At 40.6% G+C, this 26,834-nt stretch overlaps 1 long non-coding RNA gene across 1 annotated transcript; it reads right to left on the bottom strand.

The window, feature by feature from the left end:
• On the bottom strand, positions 1-26,544 carry LOC129702139 (uncharacterized). Its single transcript, XR_008724335.1, has 3 exons — positions 26,188-26,544; positions 14,725-14,890; positions 1-677 (listed from the first exon to the last, which is right to left on the bottom strand). It is a non-coding gene; the product is annotated as an uncharacterized LOC129702139 (long non-coding RNA).
• Between the last annotated feature and the right edge of the window lie 290 nt (positions 26,545-26,834).

Below are 26,834 nucleotides of genomic sequence, written 5' to 3' on the forward strand. Positions count from 1 at the left end.
ATTATATTTTTGTTTTATTTTCACAGAACTTGGGAGCCTCTTCATTGACAATATATTAGCTGCACGACTCTTTAATATAATAAAGTGAAGCATTTTATTTTAATAATTATTTCTATGCTTTTTTTTACAATAATTAGGATTAATTTGCACAACACATTCTTTATAAGACAGAACATTTTAACGCCTCAAGCTACAGAAGAAAAGCAGTGCTCCAAAGAGCTAAGCATATATTTATAATTTAGTAACAAAAAATTAAAGTATTTACAGAATATCTTATGAAGAATTAGAATCTTCCTTGGCCCTACAGAACAATAATACATTTTCCAAATTTAATAAATAAGAATCAGCATTAATTTTTGCATGTTTTTTTTAATGTTAAACACCCTGAGATAGTTGAGTTCTCGCAAAGGAGACAGTTGTGTTCTGTTAAGATAAAACCGACATGGACAGTCCCTCAAATCAGATGTTGCACAGTGCAAAATGCCTGACAAGGTCACAGGTCAGCGATGTGAATGAGGGCCTCTTCCTTTGCCTTTAATTGCCGACACTAAGATGCTCGTAAATGGACACGTTGCTATGGTGAGGCTTGGGTGCTCCACTTCTAGGGATGGCCTGGGTTCCATGGAGGTTTCAAAAGGTAGTGATGAGATTCAAAGGAAAGAGAATTTAGGGGATTCCTGGAAAAAAAGAGAGAGAAGGTAAAAAAATGTTAAACGTGTTGAAGGATACCAATTTCATTGCAGTGAAAAAAACTACACAAAACTACATGGGGTTATTTCAATTTCCCCTTCAATTTATATATGCTGAATGTGACAACATTTCCAATTATAATTTGATACACATGGGAAGAGGCCAATTGGCCCATCAGGTTTATGCCAACAGTCAAGAGAATTCCATTCAGTCCTATTTACCCACTTTATTTTCCTGTAAACCATTCTCTCTCTCAAACCAATCAATATCCACAACTTTTCCTGCCACTCACCTAACCAGAAGTTCCTTACAATAGCTAATTGACTTTCCATTATAATCCTGTCGCACCTGGAACGATTCCATTATAATCAGACCACTTCATAATAAATAAAACCTTTGAAGATTTTTTCATTTTGTAAGAATGTGGAGATTTCGTTTTCTCAAGATTGATTTTGTTACATTAAGTAAATGTGTATCTTATATGATAGAGAAAGTCTGTTCATTAAAACAACAGGATAAACGTTAGGATTCTGAATGCACATCTTTGTTTGCTTGGAGCATATGTTGGGAATGTGAATGAAGAGGTCAGTAGGCCCCATATGCTTTTCAATTCATTGTGAATTAAGGTGAGCCAAATGGTCTTTATTATCTATTTTTGTTTTGTGACCTTGGGGTAAATTTTACAAATTGTGTTTTTGGCTTGAATGTTATGAACATAAATGTATAAACTTTGTCCTGAGATTGCAAAGTAGATATGAATAATGAAAGCCATCCTTTCTTCTAGCCAATACCATCTCATGCACGAAGAGAATAAAACTGCATTTCCCCATTGAAAATTATTTCCGCCTTTTATTTCTGGTTTCCTCATGCTCGGTTGCATTTTCTATCTGACGAGATGTCCGGCTTCCCATTGTCCCTCGAGGGCTCCTCAGTTTAATTTTCTATCCAGTTACCCTTTCTTTTGCAAATCTACACAGAATCACATGGAATTTAGCAGCATAAAAACCATTCAGTTTGACAAGTGTACATTGACATGTTCACTTGAATTGAACCTTATTCCACTACCGTAGATGTGTAAAGTACTTTTAAGAAGTGGTTTGTGTTGGTGCACTCGACCATTGCATGTGGTAGCACCAGGAACTTTACTAGTGAGATCGCCTCAAGGCATTTGAGTTATGACTCCAACTTTCTTGAAAGAACTGAACTGAACTGCTCAGAGTTATAGAAGCTCAGAGTTACCCAAGTCTTCAGATGAAACTTGGGAAGACTCCAGGTGATGTGTTCCAGCTTCTAACCACTATGACTAAAGATATTGCTTTCACACAGCTGGCTGTCATGATGCCAAAGCTAACCATGCTGCTGCGGCTCCTCTTGCACACCATCCAACTTGTCAAATATCTGGGGCGAGAAATTGTTCTGTGCCTCAAAAGACACGTAAAACTAGCAATGTGCAATGGGACAGTGTGATTTATGTCTGGGCACCCAGCCACAATACTTTATTGCGCATATGGCAAACAAACTTGCGAACAATACCAACCTGGCAAATGGCATGCACACAAAGCCTTCCCTCTGCCATTGTTGCATTAGTACTAGAATTCAAGGGGGTGAGGGGAAATTATAGTGGAAGGCGATCACAGAGAAACTGCAAGAATAGAGTTGAGTATCGGGGGGAGGATCTTCATACTTCACTGGAAGAGGTGATTGAGGTCACAATATGTTGCTGGATTGAATGGTCACAGACACAATCAGCCAGGATGTGGTGATGAGGGACAGAAGGAGACCTGCAGTGAGGAAAGAAATGCGACTCCAGGAAGGAAATGATGTCAATGAGAGCAATGTTCGAATCTTAAAGTGGACTTGCCTGCAAGAGTGTTCATATACAAAACTTGATAGCCACAGACCAGGTAAATCAGCCCCTCATTAAAATTACTCAAGCAAGAGAATTTCAAATGTCTTTTGACGCTCCAATTTATATTTACACATAAAGATTCCCAGATATGTATTGGGGCATTAAGTGGCATTTGAAATTCTCTTGTTCAAAAACATTTGCTTTAAGTAATTTAATTAGGGGCAATATACATGTGACCATAGAGTTTGGTACATGAACACCAGGCAAGTCCACTTCAAGATTCTAACATCACTCTCATAAAAGTACTATAACAGAATTGTAATTTCATTTCTGATAGCAGTCTTTCTCAAAGTGTTCCACTATACAAAGGAATATCTTGGGCTTTGCATTGCTTTCAGCCACATTGCAGGCTATAAACCATTCCATATACCACCATGCAGCGGCCGTGTAGCTTTACCCAAACAACACTAAGGTATGGAGTTGTGGGTGTAACTACATGGAAATGCAACACACCATTCCCCATTGACTGAGTCCCATAAAGCCGCAGAGCATCTTTCCGATGAATATAAATTTTAATTCTCTGATAAAAAGAATGCATATCCTCAGGTCCAAGGATAGAGATAGTATCTTCTACTGTTGAAGTCCCTAAAAGATGAAAATAAGGGACAAATGGAAGGTTTAAAGTTTTGATTATAACATCTTTTTGACAATAAAGGTTGAGGCAGATTTTGATTTGCACCATTTAGGCAGTGGATTTCCCACTGCATATAATCTGCCTGATTTTATCCCATTGACCTTAATTGATTAGTTTGAAGAACATTCAACTTGACTGCTTAGAAAACCTACCATAATTTGCCTAAAATACTAGCCAAGCAAAAAGCATAGACATTCATTTTAATAGTATGTTCAAGGATAGATACTCCATTATCTCTCATGACTGATGCTGATCCACATTTGGGTAAGGAATTCCTCATTGTATAACCGTTTTTAACCACTGGCAATATACAAACAGAATAGATATCATGAAAGTTGTGAGCAATTTCTGATGCAAAAAGAAAATTAACATGAAAGGGAAAGAGCTGTTAACAGATTAGGATTGATTCACATTAAATAAAATCAGTCTTTGATCTGGCAACTCGTGTAGTCAGAATCTTGACTCTCATTCAAACAGCTGATGTTGAAGTCTCAAGCCTGCCTGTGATAATCCTGTCCAGTTCGTCTTACTAAATGTAACCAGCTCTCAATCAGCTTGCCAGGTAAGGTGCTGCAGTTATGAATTAAGATTGTCTGACATTTTGGATCGGGCCTTTTACCTGATCAAAGATCGTCAATTAATTTGAGAATGATTATGTCAATGTTGGACATTGAGGGAAGACTTGGTAGAAGTATGTAAAATTATGAGAGGCATAGATAAGGTAGACAGTCAGAACTTTTTTCCCAGGGTGGAAAGGTCCAACACTAGAGCATAAGAGGAAGGGGAGAGGAGGAAAGTTTAATGGGGATTTGCGGGAAAAGTTTTTTACACACACACAGAGTAATGGGGGCCTGGAACACATTGCCAGTAGCAATGCTGGAGGCATACGGTAGTGGCGTTTCAGAGGCTTTTAGATAGGCATGTGGAAGTACAAGGAGTAGAGGGATATGGATCATGTACAGACAGATGAGATCAGTTTATCTTGGCATTATGTAGCCACAAACATTGTAGGCTGAAGGGCCTGTTCCTGTGTTGTACTATTCTATGTTCTATGTAACAATGGAGGGACAAAAATGACAGACAGAATGATAACTGGTGTATTGCAAAATATCATAAGAGGTGGGCAAAAAGGTCATGAATCCAATTCTGTTGTTTGGTTTCCTTTAAACAATTCAATTGCTGAAGGAAAGAGTCCCTAGACCTATTTGTTTATACATTATGCGACATCACACTTCACATTTACTTCAATGACTGTTTTAAAGATGAGAAACTAAATCCAAATTTTATTTGGACGTTGGTGATTAAGTAACCTGGAAAATATTGACAATGTTTATTTTCAATAGTGGTCTGCAGCTAATATTTGTATGCAGTAGCTTGTATGAAAGTGGAGCTTATCCTACAAAATTATTACATTATCACACATTACAGCTTGCATTATAAACTATTAGGAGCTCACGAAGAACAGAATTGTATCTCCATTGTTAATTAGGTTTACAAGGGTGAAATAACAATGGTCCCAATCTTATATCAGAAGAGACTTTCACGAATCTACCCAAGTTTTATTTGAACCACAGTATTTTATTTGAAAGGGCAATAATATGTGACAGTTTCCTCTGCCTTCTGCTTCTCAATGTTAATTAGTTCTGGGAAGAAAGAATCATACAGGACCATTCGCTTTAAGATTTGTCAGATGGCCATAATATAATTTTTACGTCCTTTTTTTAAAACAACAGTTGGAATTAATCTCAGGATTCTATCGAGTAACTATCATCAGACTTTTCATTTAGCATGCCAGCCTATTTATTAATCGTGCCAAATTGGCAGATGGCAGAAGTTGATCTTTGATTTGGGCAATTTGTTTTAGTTCTGGAAATGTTGTGATTGCTGGCATTGACATCTTTGTGTTTAATCACTGTCCAAGCCACAAGGGATGGCCATCCTTGTGCATGGGAAGTAGAGTTGGTAGCAACTCCAGCTATTAAACAACACTTAGGTCCATGTTCCTAATTGCTAAAAAGGTCTACTTACCTTTCTGACAGCAGCTGCCAATTTTTCCCATTCGTTTTAATGGGACTTCTGTACTTGCATGAGGTTTAATCCTGTGCAGGCCCAGTGGGCAGATTTCCCAGCCTGAGAGCAGGTGTCCCACAGCAGGCTGGGAAACCTGCCCATTGAGTGGAATGCTGCACTCCAGCCGACACTTTGTAATAACCCAGATACGGACTTATCTGCCAGCAGATCCGGTCCATTCTCGGCAGATTTGTTGCATTAAATGTGAAAGCAGAAACTTTGAACTTTAGAGATACAGCGTGGGAACAGGCCATTCGGCCCACCGAGTCCGTGCTGACCAACTTGCTGAAGCCAATTAACCTACAAACTGGTACATCTTTGGAGTGTGGGAGGAAACCAGAGCACCGGAGAAAACCCAACATGGTGAACAAATACACTGTACAGATAGCACCCGTAGTCAGGATCGAACCCGGGTCTCTCGCGCTGTAAGGCAGCAACCCTACCGCTGTGCCACCCATGAGCTTTTGAAAAAGAGAATCCAAATACTATGTGGGCATCAAATGAAATAGCTATAAGTATGTAGTTATGTAAAAAATGCCTGTCCAAATCATGCACAAAGCTAATATTTTCAAGCCATTCTTGAATTTGCTGGCTTCTAAAATGCTCAACAGAAATAACCTGTTGCTTTCAAATTTCATAATAATCAATTTTAATTACAGCATTATGAAACTGAAACGGCTCTACAAATAATTTGAGTTTGTTAGATTAGCAATTGAAAATTTTATGTGAAGAGATGACTGTGTTTCAGCGGTGCTTGTTTGGATACAGTAACCCATCCACTCGTCTCCGCCACTTTGCCACAAAGTAATCCTCCTCTTTCTCGTCATATTTGAGTCATTTAATACTACTTGGTAGTATTAATTATAAAGTAATTTATTGCCATATTGTTGAAATATTAGTGACAGTAACTGACATAAGACTTTGACTATGAATTACAAGTACAAAAATAGATCAACTGATACACATTAAAGAATTAATATATAATGTAGATACTAAATTGTACCAAAATATGGGAAGATTAATGTTTTTTCTTTAAGATTTCATCAGCATGCAAAAAATGTTTCTTTCATTTGAACTTAATTCAAGCTTTTTCGATGAGTGTATTTGGGTGTCTGAGTCTGCAATTATGGATTAAATATGCTTTCCAGAGTATATAAGAAGCAGAAGTAGGAAAATACCTTTTGAGGCCACTATGCCCTTCCACAGGTTTTCAATAGAACCCATGCTGGACATTTAGTTTCACATTCAATTCCAGAGCCCTCTACAGGTGCACAACCTTTTATCCGAAAGCCTTGGGACCAGACACTTGTCGGATTTCGGACATTTTCGGATTTCCGAATGGAAGATTTTTAGCGTAGATTAGGTAGGTAGCGCGGGCGGCTTGAAAAGTCTGGAGCTGCTGCCTCCTCCTCGGAGACCGGGGAATCATTGTAGATCATTGCATAAATGTTAGTCAGTTAGTTTGAATGGATTTTATGTGGTGGTGGTGGTGGTGGGGTGGGTGGGTGAAGGGGTAAACATTAATTCTTAGTCCCCTACCTGGTCGGCGACTCCCAACATCGCGGAGCTGGGGGCTCCGTCCGGCCGCGGGCGGCGCCGGTTGGAGCTCCGACCCCGGCAACTCGACCCCTGGCTGCGAGGCGCTCCAAATCCAGCGCCGCCCGCAGCCCCAGCAGCGCTGGGATACCAGCGGGAAGCGAGCAATGCCTTACCGGGTCGCTGTGCGGTAAGCTCCAGGGCGCTGAGGCCGCCTTCTCCCAACGTTAGCGGAGCTGGGGCTGCGGGCGGCGCTGGATTTGGAGCGCCTCGCAGCCAGGGGTAGAGTTGCCGGGGTCGGAGCTACAACCGGCGGCGGCCGCAGCTCCAGCTGGGAGTTGGCGGCCACAGCTCTGCGGAGCTTACTGCACGGCGACCCGGTAAGGCATTGACCGCTCCCCGCCTCTCCGACCAGGTAGGGGACTAAGAATTAAAGTTTACCCCTTCACCCCCCCCCCCCCTTCACATAAAAGTCCTCCAAACTAACATTTAAGCAATGATTTACAGATGTTTAAGTGTCTCCCCGGTCTCCGGGGACGAGGCAGCCGCTACAGTAGTACAGACCTGGGTTGACCGTGGGTCGTTTCGGGTCAAGTTTGGCGCCAAACGCGAGCTTAGGTGTTCAGACGACAACCTGGAATAAATGGCCGGTTTTCGGAGTTTTTCGGTTTCCGGAACACCGGATAAAAGGTTGTGCACCTGTATTTCCCTTCATGACCAAACAACCAATCAACTGGGCCTCAGATGTTCTCAGCAGCTAGGCATCCACAGTGCCTCCGTTAAGTATTTCCAACAAGAACCATCTAAGAAACACAAGGATTTGATCCTAATGCAGGCAAACAAGATTAGCATAGATTGGCAAAAATGTTGATATAGTCATAGTGGACAAAGTGCCTGTTTCCATGCTGTGTAATTCTATGAAATGTTTTCCCATCTTAGTTCCCTTTCCAATATTACTTAATATTCATCATCCTTTCATGAGAATCCCGTCTCCCACTTGGAATCTGTTTCACTGGTGCTGGTTACCCTCAACTTTCATCCAAGGGCCCATTCTTCACATGTGAGCACAGAAAATAAGTGTCAGCAGATCACTTGCCAAGCTTAAAGTGTGCCCCTGCCTAAATCTGTTCTAGTTCCTGAATAGAAATCAAAAATAAGATTTCTGGTTATGTTCTTTCCCTCTATCTTTACCGCAGAAGCAAAAGTTAATAGATGTTGGCTCATGTCGGGACACTACGGTGGCGCAGGGCAGCCCGGTGGCGCACCAGTAGAGTTGCTGCCTTACAGCGCCAGAGACCCAGGTTCAATCCTGACTACAGATGCTACCTGTACGGAGTTTGTACATTCTCCTTGTGACCTGGGTGGGTTTAACCCGGGAGCTCTGGGTTCCTCCCATAGTCCAAAGACGAACAGGTTTGTTGGTTAATTGGCTTTGGTAAAGATTGGAAATTGTCCCTCATGTGTGTAGGATAGCGTTAATGTGTGGGGGACTGCTGGTCGGCACGGACTCAGTGCGGCAACGGGCCTGCTTCCATGCTGTATCTCTAAAACTAAAACTAAAACCTGAAGCAGCCCAATGTAATATCTATTCGGACAGATTGTCAGGATGGTTTGAAATAATTTTTTAAAAAGGGCACGTTATTAAAAGAATATTCTGCCAATAAAACAACCTTAAATGACTTGAACCAACTGGGCTCCAACAGCGCTGGGGGTGTTTATGCCAGTGTGAGTGTGTGTGCATGCAAGAGAGCTAGACATGAATAATGTTACAGCTTTCACAGGCTTCTGTTGCACAGAACAGTTCAGCCTTTTCAAAATGCCCTTGTAGAAAAGAAAGAATGATGGACGGAACAGCTGTTTGTGAATCATTCTGTTAACAAGTTGCCAGTGTTGAAGACGTGTTGTTCGAAGCATATCCCGCCTAGCCATGGATCTGGAAATATTTTCCACCAGTGTGGAAAGCATGTCATTCTCATTTGAGTTTGATTTTGAATTATCCCACAAAGATATACAGGGTCCTGGCAACTGAGTAAAAAGTTCCATTAGTTTCTTCATTTTGTTAAAACATGCAGATAATAATTAACAGGATTTCATCATTGTTGCAACAAAGCAAACTGGAATCGGACCAATTCAGAGTGGGCCTGCTGTTGATCTAACAATGGGCAGTTACCTGTCACACAGCGAGCATTCGGCAGGCTCACTTTCTATAAATTTGAAATGAGTTTAGACTTGTCAGAGACGCATTGTATCTTGTGCCAAAATGATTATCTGAAAAAAACTGAAGTATCTCACTTGGACTGCTGACAAAGTCCAGGCTCTTTGACATTCAGGTTTTATTTTTATATATACTTAATTGAAATTCTTCTGTGTACGTGAGATATTGTCCCCATCATTCTCAATTGCAGGCACATGTGCAGATACATATTCCACTCGTAGTCTCACAAGGTCCTGACTTCCATAATATGTACATCTTATTTACATGTCCGTCATTTTAATGTCTATTGCAAACTCACAAAATGCCTCCCGAATTAATGCAATATCTGAATGGAATTTGAAGTTATAGGTCTTAATAATGTAGTGTAGTTCTGGGCTGTAGTGGTACAAAACAGAAGCAGAGATATTAACAAATCTGTGTTTCATAATGCATTGATAAATATTGGAATATTAAACCTTTTTTTTTAAAATGGCTACATCCAAGGATCTAAATATGTTGAGTGTACTGAAAAAAGGAGGCTTGTTCAAGTGAATGTGAATAAACACACTGTGCTACACAAAAAAAAAGTATACCATTTCTTCCAGGCAATATCTCTTACTCAACTAAAAAATAACATAAACAATCACTCATTCATCTTGCTGCCACTTGTCAGTGCCAAACATATTCTATGTTTTCCCCACAACAGTTGTTGGCACTTAAACATAATTCACTGTGTGTTTTTGTGAATGTTTTATTTTCAATACCACTGCTGCACATCTGGACAACCAAAGCAGCAGTGAATGTTAACTTTGTTTTCCAACTGTACAGTGGGCACTCCAATGTTTGTACATTGCTTCTCTTATCTCTCTCACAATTGGCTCTCCACCGCACTGCGCTACAAATTCACATGTGGGGTAGGGTGGTGACCTTGATCGGACATTTGATCCCCCCCCATTTGAGATAGAGGGACGGTGGTGGGAATGATGTTTTAACATGAAGATCAATGCCTGTCTTGCTAAGCAGAGCATCGGCCAAATCTTTTAGTCCTTAAAACTAAATCCAAAGAACATCTTCCAGAAAACAGCACATGATACAGCATAACCAGCTTGAAAGAAGAGATTAATTGCAGAATGTTTCCAGTGTCTAAAGTTATTGGCTGCATATCAGAAAATCTTTGTATTGAAAAAGCACAATTTACTGGGAAGCCAAAATGCTAAATGCGAGTTATGTTGGAACTTGTGATGGAAGAGAAATATTCAAAATATCTGAACAGTTAGATAGCAATGAACTAAATTAAACTCTGGCCGAGCTGTATCGCCATTCCAGGTGGCATTCTCAACAGGTGTTCAATTTCCTTTCTGGACATCTCCCAATTGCCATTATTGACAGGTTTGGTGAATAGCCAACAGCAAAGATCTAAGAATAAGGAGGTGCTAAATGAGGCAGTAATTATTAGATAATGTCAAACGTGTACTTTAATAACCTTGTGTTTTGGGGGGGGAGTTAGACTGGTGCACCTGGGGGAGAATTAAAATAGAACATAAAAACTCAGAACAATTATCTGTAACATTTCAGACTTCATGGATTGGATTTACTTTCCAGGATTTAATTTCCTGGAGAGGGTGCTTTTTTTCCCCAACTAGCCATTGCAGTATTATATAATTTCAGGCTTTCCTAACCAACTAATAAATGTGGGCATTGCAAAGATCTGCAACAGTGGATTTCAACTCTAGTATTTAATTACTCCAAGCAGGCAGATTGATGCCATTATAGTTGCTGTGGAGACAAGAAGCACTAATGGAACGGAGTCAAGACGAGTCACACTATGTCCTGCACGAGTGATGTGTTTCCCTGGATGAAACTTTTGAGGACTAAAAGGACTCACTTGGAGATATTTTCTATGCTTTAATATCTTTTATCCTTTCAATCATTTCAGAATATCTGCTAAATCAAAGCTTGCTCACATGAAGGCTTACTTCATTGCATATTGTTTCATATGATACAAATTACTCTTTGGCCATCTGTGGGATGAGGAAGGAGAATTTGAAATGATAGCAGTTTCCAGGAATAGAGTTCACAGGGCAGTCAGAAGTCTGGCGGCAATGTATACAAAACCTGAACAACTTGGGTCTGTGGGAATTTTAAGGTGATGCGGAAGACATAGGAATAAAGGCGTAGACTATTTTCTTAGGAATAAATGCGTTTTCTAAATGGGGAGAGAATCCAAAAATCAGAGGTGCAAAGGAACTTGGGAGGGCTGTTACAGGATTCCCAAAAAGTTAATCTGCAAGTCGAATCAGTAGTAAAGAAAGCAAACGCAATGCTAGCATTTATTTTAAGAGGGCTGGAAAACAAAAACAGAGATGTACTGCTGAGGCTCTATAAGGAGCTGATCAGGCCACGTTAGGAGTATTGTGAACAATTTCGAGCACCATATCTGAGGAAGGATGTGCTGGGTCTGGAGATGGTCTAGAGGAGGTTTACAGGAATGATCCCAGGAAAAAGTGGGTTAATGTATGATGAGCTTTTGACACCCCTGGGCCTTCACTCATTGGATTTTAAAAGAGAAAAAAAAAACACACTAAAATTTGGTCCACAAAACTAAGGATTTGCTTATTTCTTCCAGAGTTGGAGTGGCACAGGAGTAGAGCTACTGCCTTACAGCGCCAGAGACCCGTGTTCGATAATGACTACAGGTGCTTGTCTGTACATTTGTCTGGATGTTTGTATGTTCTCCCTGTGACCTGCGTGGGTTTTCTCCGAGATCTTCAGTTTCCTCCCACACTCCAAAGACGAACAGGTTTGTAGGTTAATTGGCTTGATATAAATATAAACATTTTTCTAGTGTGTGTAGGGTAGTGCTAATGTTTGGGGATCGCAGGTCAGTGCTGACTTGGTGGGCCGAAGGGCTTATTTCCTTGCTGTATCAATAAACTAAACTAAAAGCTTGTGTTACAGGAGTTCACACTTTGAGTAGTTCATCTCCAATATTTTTGGATTAGAATTCATTCAAGCTCAGTATCATGGAAATCATTATGTTAGTTTAGCAAACAAACGTCTGTACCACTTTGAGATAACGAAGTTAGACACAATGTGCTTAATACATTAACAACTAAAGGACTAACTTTTACCTTTTAGTGATATCTTAACATATTGGCTACTTCACTTTGACAGTCTGATAACACCTGTAACATATTGACTTAATGGATTAGATCTGGCACTATCTTTTCAAAAGAAAGGAATTGAACTAACATGTTCAAAGAAATCTAATTAGGTCGCACAAGAATATTTTCCTAGTCTTTAAGATACATATAGCCTGCAAAAGCAATACAGGTTGAACACTGATTTTCCAGCGCCCTCGGATCCAGAGCCTTTCTGGATTATCCAGATTTGCAGACGAACAGAGATCACGTAATAATGAAATGACAATGCACTGCCTGCCTGGACTGCTAGACCCTCTAGTTTCTCCAAAGCACATGGAGTGCCAGAAACTAAAATAAAACAAATATAAAATGTAAATCGAATGTGAATCGAATGACCTGTCGACCCATTCCCGGCTCCAACCGTCTCTCGCCGTTTAGGGCTTCCGACTCGAATCCCGACTTGCAAAGTGCACCCGCGAGCCCTTCTTCACCCGCCCCACATTCCAGTGACACAGCTGTTGTTAAGCTCATGTTTAGCCTCTGGGGACAGAGCTTTCTTCGGGTCGCTGCCACCTCTCCTCCCCCCCCCCCCCCCCCCCCCCCCCCCCCCCCCCCCCCCCCCCCACCCCCCCCCCCCCCCCCCCCCCCCCCCCCCCACCCTCTCCCAACCCCCTGTGAAGGCAAGCATGTAGAATGTCTTCTTTGTTACCCTATCCACCTGTGACACCAATGAATTGCACAATGGTGCAACTAATTTGCCCTCAAGGTTGCTCTGCACATGAACTCTGCTGAGTTCATAGCCATTTACAGTGTCAATTTTGCCTTTATGTTGCACTTCCCAAAATTCATTTCCTCACAATTGTCTGGATTAAATGTAAAACAAAAACTATGTTCAGTCTACTACAGAGTGTTCTGTACTGACACGCGTGCTACCTATGAATGAGGCATTAAACTACAGCTCAGGCTGTTTTCTTGAGTCACACATCCCCTGGCACTATTTGAAAGAAAAACATTGGAGTTATCTTTATTGTTCTAGCCAATGTTAATTCCTCAACCAACACCTAGAAATAATGATTTGGTCATGATTGCACTGCAGCGCACAAATTGATTTTCGCATTTCCTACAACAGTATTCAATGCCTATAAACCACAGTGGAATGTTCCAAGTTATGTAAGGCACTAAATAATTGCAAGTCTGTGTGTCTTTTCAATTAACAAAAGGAAACAAACTAAGCCTACTTACTGGGGAGAAAGAAAAATCACTTATTTAAATTTTTTCCACAAAAAGCACTTTCCTCGGACAGGGCTAAAGGTTTAGAATAACATCAGCCTTTTGAGATTATCAGGGGATGGAATGCGAGACATTACAGCTAAATCTTTAGTAGCCTTGATGCATGGCAGGCCATGCTAACTCTCAACCAGTGATAAACACTTCATATTGGAAATTGGATTAGTTCAATTAAGGATTTAGCGGTCTTCAAGTTTGTCTGTGAAACATTACATAAATTATTAAGTATTCCAGAGACTGCCGCAATATTTTTCAAAGTTATACTTGAAAGAAGGATAGTAAAAGATGGGGTATAGAAAATTTAATTCAGTGTTTTAGTCAATGTATGCTATGCAATGTGGTCAATGGGGCAGTGGTTCTAAACATTGAATGTAACATTTTAGACAGTTACTGTTAGATTCATTGCTTGATAAAAGACACAAGAGTTGGCTCTCGTATAATGCATTCCAATTAATGTGGAAACATTTTGTTTTAAATTATTTCAACACTATTGTGGGCGAGTTCAAAGTTTAAACAACCACATTTGTAAAACAGCACGCTAGACTTTTTGCCTGGGGAGGTAAAGGACTGCACTGTGCTAAGGACCACCCATACCTCAAGGCATTTATTGCACTGCAGCCATGCAAGAAAGCAGTGTGGCCACTAAAAATAATACTCCAAGATACAAAGGACCTGTGACAAGGGATTTAAATAATACAACCATTTGCAAAGGTTTGCAATAAATTTATGAATTAATTGTTTAGCTTAGAGATATTGTACAGCAAGGAAATAGGCCGAGACTGAGAAAGGACCTCAACACTAAATGTCACCTATTCCTTTTCTCCAGAGATGTTGCCCGATGGGCTGAGGTACTCCAGCAGTTTGTGTCTATTATCGGTGTAAACCAGCATCTGTACTTCCCACCTACACATGGAAACAGGCCCATCGGCCCATGCAGACCACTGATCGCCCATTAGTCCTATATTATCCCATTTATCCAACACCCTAGGGCCATTTTACAGAAGCAAATGAACCTACAAACTCGCACATCCTTGGGATGTGGGAATAAACCAAAGCACCCGCAGGAAAGCCACGCATCTACCGTGAGAACGTGCAAACTCCTCACAGACAGTACATGTTAGGATTGAACCTGGATCTCTGGCACTGTGAGGTAGCAGCTCTACCCGCTGTGCCACTGTGCCGCTTGAATTTCATTTGAATCAATAAATGCAACTCTTGCAAAATGGTGCCTATACATTTGTTGCAGTGCTTCTATCCTTACCGGACTCAGAAGGGCATGGGTCCTTTGTGGGAAAGTCGGGGTCTCAGTCTCCTGTATTTCTTCAGTGGAACATGCCTTTGGTTTGGCCTTCTGCCTCCTTTTTGTACATACATCCTGATGCTGCTCTCATCCAGTGCTGACCCTTCTGACAGGATGGCAATTGGCCCTGGGAATGGAATAAGCAAGATTAGTCAAGGATGAGGATACATTTATGGCAAAATGTGAGTGTGGAAGATCACAATAAATTCCAATGCAAACTCTAACAGCCAGAATGGGTTTGGAATAAAGACTGGTTAGTGGAGATCATAGTGAAGTAATACTGCTGTTCATTCCATCCAAACATACATGCAGCAAAACAAATGAATCCAGCCAGCAATTGAAAATAGATTATTAACCAATTTTTTAGGTAGAACCGCATTTTTAAGTTGTAAACCACAATCTCGCAAAACCGCAGGCTTTTTTAACCACAGTCTGGCTGCATTCAAGGACTAATAATGATTCTCCAAAAAAAAACAAGTAGTGAACATTGACTGGAAATCAGCATTTTCAAATGCCAGCAGCCTCCAGCTAAATCATCCACATTTCACATTGGAAGGTCTGTCTCATTAGTGGTGAGAGTAAAGTGAATGTTTAGATATAATGAACCATATTTAGTTGAAATTAGATTTGCTTTTAAATATGTATTTGTTGAATGAAGCACAAAGTTTGTTTTCCATGTAAAAATAATATTTGGCTCCTTAAATCATACAAGAGCCGTAAACTTTTTATTAGGTGTTAATTTCCCAGTTGACATTAAATATTTATTTTCCATTGAGTAATGTTCTTTGCTACAGCTGTCTGCCTGCTCCCTATTAAACATTAATATTCATGCTAAGATATTAAAACTTGCAGTTTGCTTGCTAATTTTTATAAACAACATCTAAAATGAATGTCTTGCTCAGTCAGGAATGATCATATGTTAATTTCAGGTCAACGCCTGCCCAGATAACACATTCACAGTGTACTTGTTTTTAGCTCACTATCTTTCTTTCTCCATATTAAAAAGCACTTTGCATCATTTTGATGTCACGCCTACCTCTGACGCATTTAATATACTTGGCATCCAAGTGCGAGTTTTACTTTAAATGTATAAAATCTGGACTGTGGCTATTCCAAACCCACTGATTCACACAGCTATCTTGACCACACATTGTCCCACCGTACCTCCTGCATTGATGACATCACCTCACACTCCATTTCTCAGTCTCCAAGATGAAGCACTCCAAGACATCACTGGCATCCTCTTTCTTCAGCAAACCTGGGGGTTTCTCCCCAACCTGGCGGATGGATTCCTCACCAGAATCTCCTCTGTTGCCTGCAGTTCTGCTCTCCCTCCTCTGCTCCAGATGGGAACAAGTATAGAGTTCCCCTGGTCCTTAACTTTCATCCTCTGCATTCAACACATCATTGCGCAACATTTCTGCAACCTTCAACATCATCCCACCACCACTTCTTCCTGTCCACACCCCTTTCTGCTTTCCATAGAGAGTACTCCCTCTAAATTTCTTGGTTTGCTCATCCCTTCCATCCAGCTTGCCCCCGATTCAGGCACTTTTCCCAATAACCACAGGAGATGTAATCTCTACACCTCCTAAACCCTTTCCAACTTCATCTATTGCACTTGGTGCCTCTGATATGGCTCCTTCAACGGCAAAAGCAAGCACAGACTAGCCAACTATTTCACCCAAGGCTTGCACTCTGTCCACCAAAATTTGTTGGAGCTCTTGGTGGCAAACCATTTTAGCTCCCTTTCGCATTCCCATACAACGTTTCTGTCCTTGGTCTCCTCGATTGTCAGAGTGAGGCCACACACCAAATGGAAGAACAGCATCTTGTATTCTGCATGGGGAGCCTACAACACAATGGTATCAACATTAAATTTTCCAATTTAAAGGAATACACCCCCGAGCACTGTCCCCATCGCCCCAGTGTGCACTAGGCTGTTTGGTCCATATCCTTCTGAACCTTTTCCTATCCTAATGGACATTGTGATTTTATTATACCCACTTCCTCTGGCAGCTCGTTCCAAACTATATTACCCTCTGTGTGCAAAAGTATACCTTATGTTTGTAAAATCTTTCCCCTCTCACTCTAAACCTACGCCATCTAGTTCTTCATTCCCCTGCTCAGGAGAGGAAAAAATGGGTGCATTCCCCTCATAGCTTTATACGCCTCTGCACAATCACCACCGTCTCCTCTGCTCCAAGGAATAATGTCCAAAGCATCACAACCTCTCCTTAAACTCAGATCCTCATGTCCTGGCAACATCCGTGTGAATATTTTCTGCACTCTTTCCAGCTTAATGTCATCTTCCCTGCAGCCGGGTGACCAAAACTGAACACAATACTACAAATGTGGTCTCACCTACATCTTGTAAAAGAAGAAGAACAAGGAAAAAACTTTCTTGGTTCAATTGTACTCCTTCCCCTTCTCTTTTCTTTGAACTGATTTTGTTTTCTAAGCCGACTCCATTTGTCACACAATTTCCTGTATCATTCCACATGCTCTTCATGTCCCATCTTGCTTTCAACTCAATGTTGTCAATACACGCTCCAGATATAAAACTATTAAAATGGCTTTATCACTTTTTTGAGCAACATCAGGTATATTTATGATTTCACAAGTGAAATTCTATGTGTAGAACCACTAATTCTACACATTTGCAAACCACTTTAAATTGAGATGTTGGCTTGAAGAGGTGAAGAGGGGGGGGGGGGGGGGGGGGGGCGGGGGGGGGGGGTATGGGGTAAAGGGGAAAGACCCAACATTAGTTTCAGTTGGGTGACTGCACACCAACATCAACATCCAATATGGTAATTGGTGCGCCCCAAGAGAAATATTGTTCGAGAGCTCATGACAGGAAACGTAGATCCCAAATCTGATATAATGCTCATACATACATACATACATCCAACCATAATGAATTATCTGCTTATAATTCCTTGAAGATTGGTGATTCATGCCCAGATTGTAAAGTCTGTGATTTTCTTCCAAGTTCTTTAAAGCGTTTCACTTCTGGATGGCATTTCCAACATTTTCAAATAGGCAAAAAGGCCCAAACTTCAGCAGTCCAACATCTCAGTATCTAAATGTTTACTAAATCTTACTCTTTAGTTTTCCTTTCAGTCATCCAAGGAAATCTTCAATGCTGCTAATATTTTCCCTTGCAGAAATATTTAATTTGTAATTGAAGATTTCCCAGTATCAGTTTATTGATCTGTTTACTACCTCTTCTGCCCTTGCAATTGAGGCCAGATCGCTTATCTCAACTGAACATTGCTCCAAAGCCCTTTGACTTTTCATTGTCCCTTTCTATTTTAATATTGACTGTGACCATGTTGTGCTTCTGTTAAACAAAACAACTGCTGGTAAAAAAAAGTCTCTTCTCCAGCATTGCCCAGTCTGGAATCTGAAGCTATGCTGAAAGATTGCATATGTAGATGTTGTCCTCTTTAGAACAGAGGAGGTGGAGGGCTGACTTAATTAAAGAGGTATGAAATTATGAGGGGCCTACCTATAATAAATAGGAAGGACACAATGCCTTTACCAGAAGGGTCAGAGATTAAGGAGCAAGATTTAAAGTAACAGGTGGAATGATTAGAGGAAGCACAAAGAAAAATGTTTCACCTCAAAGAAAGTTAAGGTCTTAAAGAGGGCAGAGGGAGACACCCTCAGTAAGCACAAAGAATTCCTGGATATATATACCTAAAGAATCGTGACTTGGATGCCTGTGGACAGAGTGCTAGAGGATGGGGTTGGGCTGTGCAGTTCTTTCTTGACCAGAATGGACAGGATCATTGTATTGTATTCAATTTATTGTCATTATCTCATATTAGAGACAACAAAATGAATTTTCCTTACAGTCAAGTATCATAATAAATAAATAAATAAAACATATTAAAATGAAAAAGAAAAAAAGACCACAAATGGTCTCATTCTGTGTTGTAAAATTTTCAATGATGCTAAGACTCTCCAATGTCCTTAACTACCTACCATGATCTCCGTGACAACAACAGTGTGAGTGCAATGTTGAACCTCTTTACAGGCTCAGGCCATAGAGTGGTACAGCACGGAAACAGGCCCTTCAGCCCAACTTGCCCATGTAGACCAAGATGCCCCGTCTACACTAGTCTCACCTGCTCAGTGCTGTGGTAACGTGGGCCAGTTCCTTCGAAAAACAATGCTCTCCCTTACCCGAGCAAAGACCCTCTTATTCATCAGTTGTGTAAAAATAACACTGAATTCAGCCTTTTCTAGGCAGGCAGAAAATACCTGCACTTAATTCAAGTCATGAGCATTGTTAATCCATCAACTGCACATTTTGAAAAAAAAAATACTGAAAATAGAGTGAACTACTTCTGCAGGGTAAATGCTTCAAGTATGTGCATAATTCTTGGTGGACTGCAGCAACATGTCTGCATAAGAATGAGATTATAAATTAATAATTATTTATAGCTATTTCAGTTCTATTCATTTCTCTAATTGTAAGTCAGAATATTCATTAATAAAACATGGGACATTTGCTGCTTTGTTGCTACCTGACTGAAACTGTTTCTGAAAGAGCAGCGGCAACTCTTGCACTTTGCCTTTCTCATTAAACACATTTCCTACGTTAGGACGAGCTACCCAGTAGAGCGAGCTGGTACTGTATGTATCCATTGATTCTGGAGTCCCAATCCATAACACCTTGATAAAGAAGCTGCAACATCCCTCTCTCTCCATCTCCCTCCTCCTTAGCTCACAGGTGGATGGCACAGTGGCACAGCAATAGTGTTGCTGCCTGACTGACAGTGCCAGAGACCCGGCTTCGATCCTGACCATGGGGGCTGTTTGTACAGAGTTTCCATGTTCTCCCTGTGACTGCGTGGGTTGCCTCCAGGTGCTCCGGCTTCCTCCTACATTCCAAAGACATGCAGGTTTGTAGGTTAATTAGCTAAATTGTGCGTACGGTGTAGGAAAGAATTAGTGTACATTGGTCGGCATGGACTCGATGGGCAGAAGGGCCTGTTTCCATGCTGTATCACTAAACTGAACTAAACCAAGCTCCCCGACAGATCCCCCTGGTCAGCACTGTTTAATATAACCACTACAGTTTTAAAGCAGCGAGCTTTATTGTGAAAGGAAGAGCTAACTGCTCAATTGGTAATCAAATTCCATGAAGTGGAGGGTCTGAAAAAGGGTCTCGACTTAAAACGTCACCCATTCCTTCTATCCATAGATGCTGCCTGTCCCGCTGAGTTACTCCAGCATTTTGTGTCTATCCATGAAGGAAAAATCTGTTTTTATCTAGTATCTGAAAAAGAAACACCGTGAATTTTAAAATAAACCTGCACTGCATGAACTCAGTCATGTAGACAGACATGATTTTTTTTGAAATCCCTTACCCTATCCCTTACCCAGCCAGTCTCCCACCTCTCCTGACCTATCAGAATATCCCCCCTCAAGCACGAAGCAGAAACAAGCCAGTTAGAGACTTCAAATTGACCTGATGCGTAAACCACTCATCGCTTTCTGTCCTTAATGTCTTCTCTTTTACTTTTTTTTGGGGAATGTGGATAAAATGTTCACTTAAAGGTTTCTTTGATGATGTAGGATTCAATCACGCATCAAACACTGGCTGATACTTTAGCTAATGATCTGAGATAAGAACCTCTTGTCCTATTCCTACCAGATGCAAATAAAAGGAAGACAAAAAACAAACAGTATGTTTATTCTACCTCCCTCGAAATTCCAGGAGCTCCAGGTGTAGTCATCTGGACGCCACAAGAAAGACACACCTGTTCCAGGTTCCACAACCCCCTAAACACAAGGCCCTTTGCAAGTCCTCTTCTCATGATTTAAACACATGCTGATGACCATTCCTTTAGCCTGATATAAAGAGCCGTTAATGCAGGATCTAACCATGTAGACGTTTTCTTGGGAAACTTCCTTCAAGTATTGTTTTACCACTACATCTTTTATTTGGGCTTTGGGAACAGAGTTATCTCAAATACAATTGTCAATGCATTGACTACATGCACTTAAACAATACATTCTGATGGTACATCCCATCTCATTTATACCCTGTACAATATTTGCAGAACATTTAATTTTAAAGGCCATAATTAAGGACCAATCCCATTCTTAAATGGCATCCATAAAGACACGATCAGAAGATGGACAAAAAAAGCCAGAGTATTACTTTTCTCCACAGATGCCGCCTGACCTGCAGCATCTGTGGAGAAAAAGTATTAGTTCAAGTTTCAGGTCGAGACCCTTCCTCAGACTGAGCAAGAAATGGGAATGGTTGATTTTCACTCGTTCTGAAGCTGGTTTCAATTGTTAACTTAACAACATTCAGCAAGCTGACCTAAAGATCTTGAACTAGATGGCTGAGTTACTCCCTGTACAAACATATTGAGCCATGGGGACGTGCCACAGAGCTGGTTTAATTTCCATATATTATGTTTCTGTCATCCACGCTTTGATCAATAAATTCTAGTGTTTTATTTGGCTGGTACCAGTGTGATAAGGCCTGATAAAATAAATACAACCACAAAGGTTATATCTTTTGTTAACCAATCATTGACTACATGAACTGCTTGCACCCCTTGTTTAAAAGTAATGACAAAAATAATTTAGAAATAAATGAATGATCCTACAACTTTGGTAACAAAACCACACCCACTGGTTCAATGTTTAGACCTAATGAACCGCTTCCTATAATTAGTGAATTCTTGTAAAGGATACGAATAATACAAGCAATATCCTCCGAGGAAATTGGGAGTCAAAATATGCTAAATATTAGTGAAACAAAAATCTAAGTATAGACCAGCTAATCCTCGTTGATTACTAGTGAAAAATATATGATATTGCTAAAATTCAGAGAATGTTTCAATATTCCTTGAAATGTTGTCTTCTGCAGATCATCATCTTTGTTAAGAATTGAAATGTAAGCATATCCATAAATATCTGGAGCACAGGGCCAGAAAACAAACAATATTACAACTGGAGGGGGTGCATTGTGCATTCAATGCAATGTCATTTGCATCTCTGCGTTAAGTGTAAGGAGTTAAACGGTAAATTGCATTAAGAGTTTATGATTATTTAGATAATCTACAATAGGAATGATTTAACTTGCAGGATGCATAAATCTATTCGACAAATCCCACATAAACAATCATTATGGTTTTCTTGATACTCGGGGGTGCTCCTCAGTTGATTGTATGAACAATTTATGGGTTCCAAGGACCGTGATGTTTGGTGCTTTTATTACAGCAGTTGAGTTATATCGACCTAATCAGATGCCAGCAGCTGTAATGTTGATTTACAGGCTCAATCACTTCCTGGTTATCAAATTGTCAATCCAAAACAAAACAAAGAATAGGTGTGCGTAATTATGTCTGCAATTGGGTGGAAAATAATTTGAAAGCAAGTAGTGTACAATGCCCCGGAGGACGATCTTCAAACCTTTTAATGCCAATGTACCTCCAGCATGTACGAATCACATTTCTATCCCAATTTGAATCCTGAAATTATTTAACCATCTTGTGTTTGGAGTATTCTTTCTAACAAGAATATCTGCTGGAACAGCAGTGGAGGGTCCCAAAGACAGCTACAAATATTTCACACCCAGGAAGAAAGGGAATGCATGTTTGGACCCAGTTATGGGAAACTTTGGCCTTGTAGATCTAGGCACGAGGTTCAATATCTGGATGCAAAAACCCTATCGAATTTCACCATGAAACATAACAGGCTGAATAGTGAATATTTAGGAGGGCCCAGCCAGTTAAACAGACTGGGTTGCTCTCAATACTTTAAAGCTTTGTTAACGTGTGTCTGCTCCATCATAATAATAACATTTCCATATTGATCAGTTCAAACAATCCAACCTACTGTTCCTTACCAATGGTCTCTTATTTTCACCTGGTAGCCTTAAAACAAAAGATTCTGGATTTTGTTTCCCCAAATTAGTGATTGGAGGAGCTTGCTTCCTTTTCATAGTGAAATCAAAGAATAAAGACACAAGTAATTTTAATTGAAAAAGATCATTTTTTACCAGAATGCTGCCTGAATTAGAGGGTTTCAGCTACAAGGGGTGGTTGGATGAACTTGGATTATTTTCTCTGGAATATCAAAGGTCAATGAGAGACTTTATAGACATCTGTAACATTATGAGAGGCACAGATAGGATAGATAGTCAGAACCTTTCTCCCAGGGTGGAAATGCCCAACACTAAAGGGCATAGCTACAAGGTGAGAGGGGGGGGGATAGTTTAATGGAGATGTGCAGGAAATGTTTTTTGTCACACAGAGTGGCGGGGCCTGGACTGCTTTGCTGCGAGTGGTCGTGGAGGCAGATACGATGCAGGTATTAAGAAGCAATAAGATAAACACATGGAAGTGCAAGGAATAAGGGGATATGGATCATGTAAGGGCAAATGTCAGTTTAACCTGGCAACATGTTTGGCATAACCATTGTGGGCCAAAGGGCCCATCCCTGTGGTGCATTGTTCTATGTTCTAATTGTGATCATAAATTGCAAAAGTTGTAGCTTGCATGTGGATTAAGCAACGAAACTAACAATCTAACATGGTTCTTGCTACTCGAGCCAAGAAGGTTGTAGGTTTCTGCTAATTTCTTATGAATTGGAAGTTGTGGATGTAATTGGCTTTGGTACCTCCACAAGATACAGGACGGGAGATTACACATGAATTCCAATTGCTTTTCAGTGACTTCTGCTGGAAAACGAGCATGTACAGATTTATTTCATGAAAATGAGCAAGCTCTGCCTCGAATCTTGAATGAGCTGCTGAAATAGTCAGTTGGGCTGGTATTTTAATCGCCACTTCTATGATAGTGGACAGCCGGTAAGCATAGTTAGCAATGGAGGAGAGAGGAGAAAAATGGGGACGCAAAAGAAATATGAAAACCGTTTCAAGCATTGTTGTACAATCTGTTGAAAAGCCACAGGTGCATTCATTACCGGTGGGAGTGGCACAAAGTCTTAATGGTTTAGATCAGAGTACTCTGACCATAGCACTCCTGATAAACAATAGATGTTGCTTGAGTGAGCACGTATTTCAACTCTATCAAGTCCTATCCAATTGTCTTAAGTTTCGATTTTAAAGTACGTGACATGGATTTAAATCAACTTACACAATAAAAGCAAAGAACATTATTTCATATCACTCAAGTTTAGAGTAGAAAGCATCAACCTGTTATCACCAAATTACTAAGGATACAACACAGAAGGATAACTAGAGTTAAAACAGAACACTGGGTGTACTTAGCAGGTTGGGTACCACCTGTGGAAAGAGAAACAGAGTTCATGCATCGTTATTGAACTGTCATCAATCGAGAGCAATAACTCTTTTTCTCTCTCTATAAATGCAGCCCAATCACATTCAAGCATTCCCTGGTTATATTTCAGACTTCCAGAATCAGGGTTCAATTTGGTTAAGGTACAGCTAGCAATTGACTTACAATCCAATCATTCATGAGGAACATGAATGTGTCCAAACTAAACTGCATTGGGGTACTTGGATCTATGGTCATTTTTTGAATTGGCCACGTTTGACTTTGGACTATTATTCTGATCCTCATGAGTAACCGAGGGAAAATATTCCACACAGCTCAGAAGTCAGAGACCAGAATCCAATTTGCCCCATATGACCCATCCTAGGAATGAAACATTGTCTGCATATGTACTCAACATTCAGTAAGCGTGCCAAAGCTCGTCCCTCAACAACCCCAACAAGAAGCTTGTTTTAGTTTGGGCACGGCTCTTGCAGCCCAATTACACCATTCAGATCAGCATCATTGTTTACCCACACACATCCTTACCTGGACCAGTTGTAGAGAGCCTTTCTTGCTGACGCGAAGCATCACAATCTCCAACAGAGCAGCCTATGTAGTGAAAAGACATCCACCAGGACACCACGGCCATTCTGTCAGACATTTTGACAGCCGTCAAGGCTCCACCACCAGCCTACAAGTTACCTCCAGTTGGCATCTTGGTTAATATGGGCGATTAGAGTTGAGGGCCCCGTTTCCATGATCTATGTTTCTGATTTCTACCTACACTTTTACAATCCCCATTGAAATCCATTTCTTCGTTTATACCACAGGTTCAGAGAGGCAATTCACCTTTTGCTAAATTCATATTTTCTGCCACCCAACTCCATGGCCACATGGAGTCCGGTCCCAGAACATATTGACACCTGCAGTGCCATCCCTCTTCCTTCACTTGCAGAAGATGCCCAGGACGTCTGTTTAAACTGTTGCTGTTTAAACTGGCAAATGTTGTGATTCCATTTGGAGGTGTTGGCATTTATCAATGCCATTGAAAACATGTCAGCTGGCAGACCAAATGTAAAAGACTGCATACCCCATGAAGGCTGGTCAACCAGGTGTAGGTCGTGGCTGGGTTTGGCATAAATACCCTCACTGAATGGCATTGAGTATTCCATCATAGAACCATACAGAACCATAATAACATCAGTACCAAAGAAGGTATTTGTGCCATTATGTTAGTATATTGATATTATAAGCTGTCTACTCTCAAGCTGTTGCCTTGTTTTATAATACTCTAATGAATAAACACACTGATTAAAATTATATTTTGCTTTTGTCTCGATACAAAAAACTGACATAAGAATCGCTTTTTGTGGCTTTGAGGTTTTTTTTTCAAAATTCTATTACAGTGAGAGAAAATGTAAAATGTTGACATTTCATGCAGATGCAATCTCACGTGGTGTTCCATTTCGCAGCTAGAGGATGTCAGGGTCTACTGAATGGATTTAAAAAAGCAAGTTTTTTTTCTTCACAGGATAAACATGGCTTCTTTTTCATATAAAAAACATTAGGCTTAACATAAAAAAATAAGGCAATGGCAGAGGAGAATATTATAATATGGTATCAGTTGGAATTGGTTTAAATGACAGTATTTTCTGATTTATGGACATTTAAAATAATAATTCAATTTTTTACAATTAAATTGAATAGTGGCTTCTCCCATGGGGCAAGATGCAGATAAACAGCTCAACGAAGTCTATGATTTAAGTATCACGCCATCAATCAACATGGTGTTTGTACGATGATTTTATATTCTCTGAAACGCCACTGTGGCCCAATAACAGGTATATGCACAGCATAATTTCCTTTCACTTGCACGCATTTCTAAGGTAAGCTTAGGTAAATGCACGTAGACGTTCTGTGTATCAAAGACAATGTTGATTTAAAAGTTATGCATTATTGGCTGAATCCCGTTATATCTTACAATCTCTATTGTCATTGACTGTTTAATAATAGTAATTTTCATCTTATAATCATTAACAGGTGTTTCTACAATAAATTCAGTTCATCGACAATGTCAACTGATCAACTTTACTTCAGTTTCTTCCCGGAAAGATTTAATAGGAAAAAGTTCAAATAAGCGACTTACCTCCAGATACAAGGGTCAGAGTCACAAAGAGGACCAAGAGGGCGAGTGTGTGGAACTTGACGTTCATATTCTTTCTGCTGTGTCTACAGTGTGAACTTGTAATTGCTGTAGAGTGATCAGTCGCTGCGAGAGGAGGCGTGTGTGTGCTCCAGTGCTTGCTGAATGGCTGTTCGGGTCTCAGTAGCTGGGAGTCTTTGTGGGAAGCTGTGTCTTAAATGCATAGGAGCTCAACCGATCATGTGGCTCACGTCTCATACCTCAGCACTCCGTAGGTCGTGCGGGAGGGGCCAGCTTCTCTCTGCTCCACCCCACACTAGGAAACCGCCGGCCTGCCCTCTAGGACAATCCAAAGGTTATTATAACTATACAGTCAAACAAACGCTCTCAGCCTGGGATCCTGCCAAGTTTGAGGTGGAAGTCATTAACCCTCGTAGTGCCGGATTTCCTGCATGTTTGAGGGAAGTCATTAACTCGTGCGTTTGTTCGGTTTCCTGCGCAGCTGCTTGACCCCAAATATAATCTTGGATTTTTTATTTTCTTTGGGAGGATTTTTTTTCCTGGATACTTTCCGATGAAAACCCGACGTGATACCGTGCTGCCTCTTATCAGCGTAGATTCAAGGCTACCTTCAGAGAAAATAAGTACTG

The sequence above is a fragment of the Leucoraja erinacea genome, chromosome 12, assembly GCF_028641065.1.
Source record: "Leucoraja erinacea ecotype New England chromosome 12, Leri_hhj_1, whole genome shotgun sequence".
Taxonomy (NCBI): domain Eukaryota; kingdom Metazoa; phylum Chordata; class Chondrichthyes; order Rajiformes; family Rajidae; genus Leucoraja; species Leucoraja erinaceus.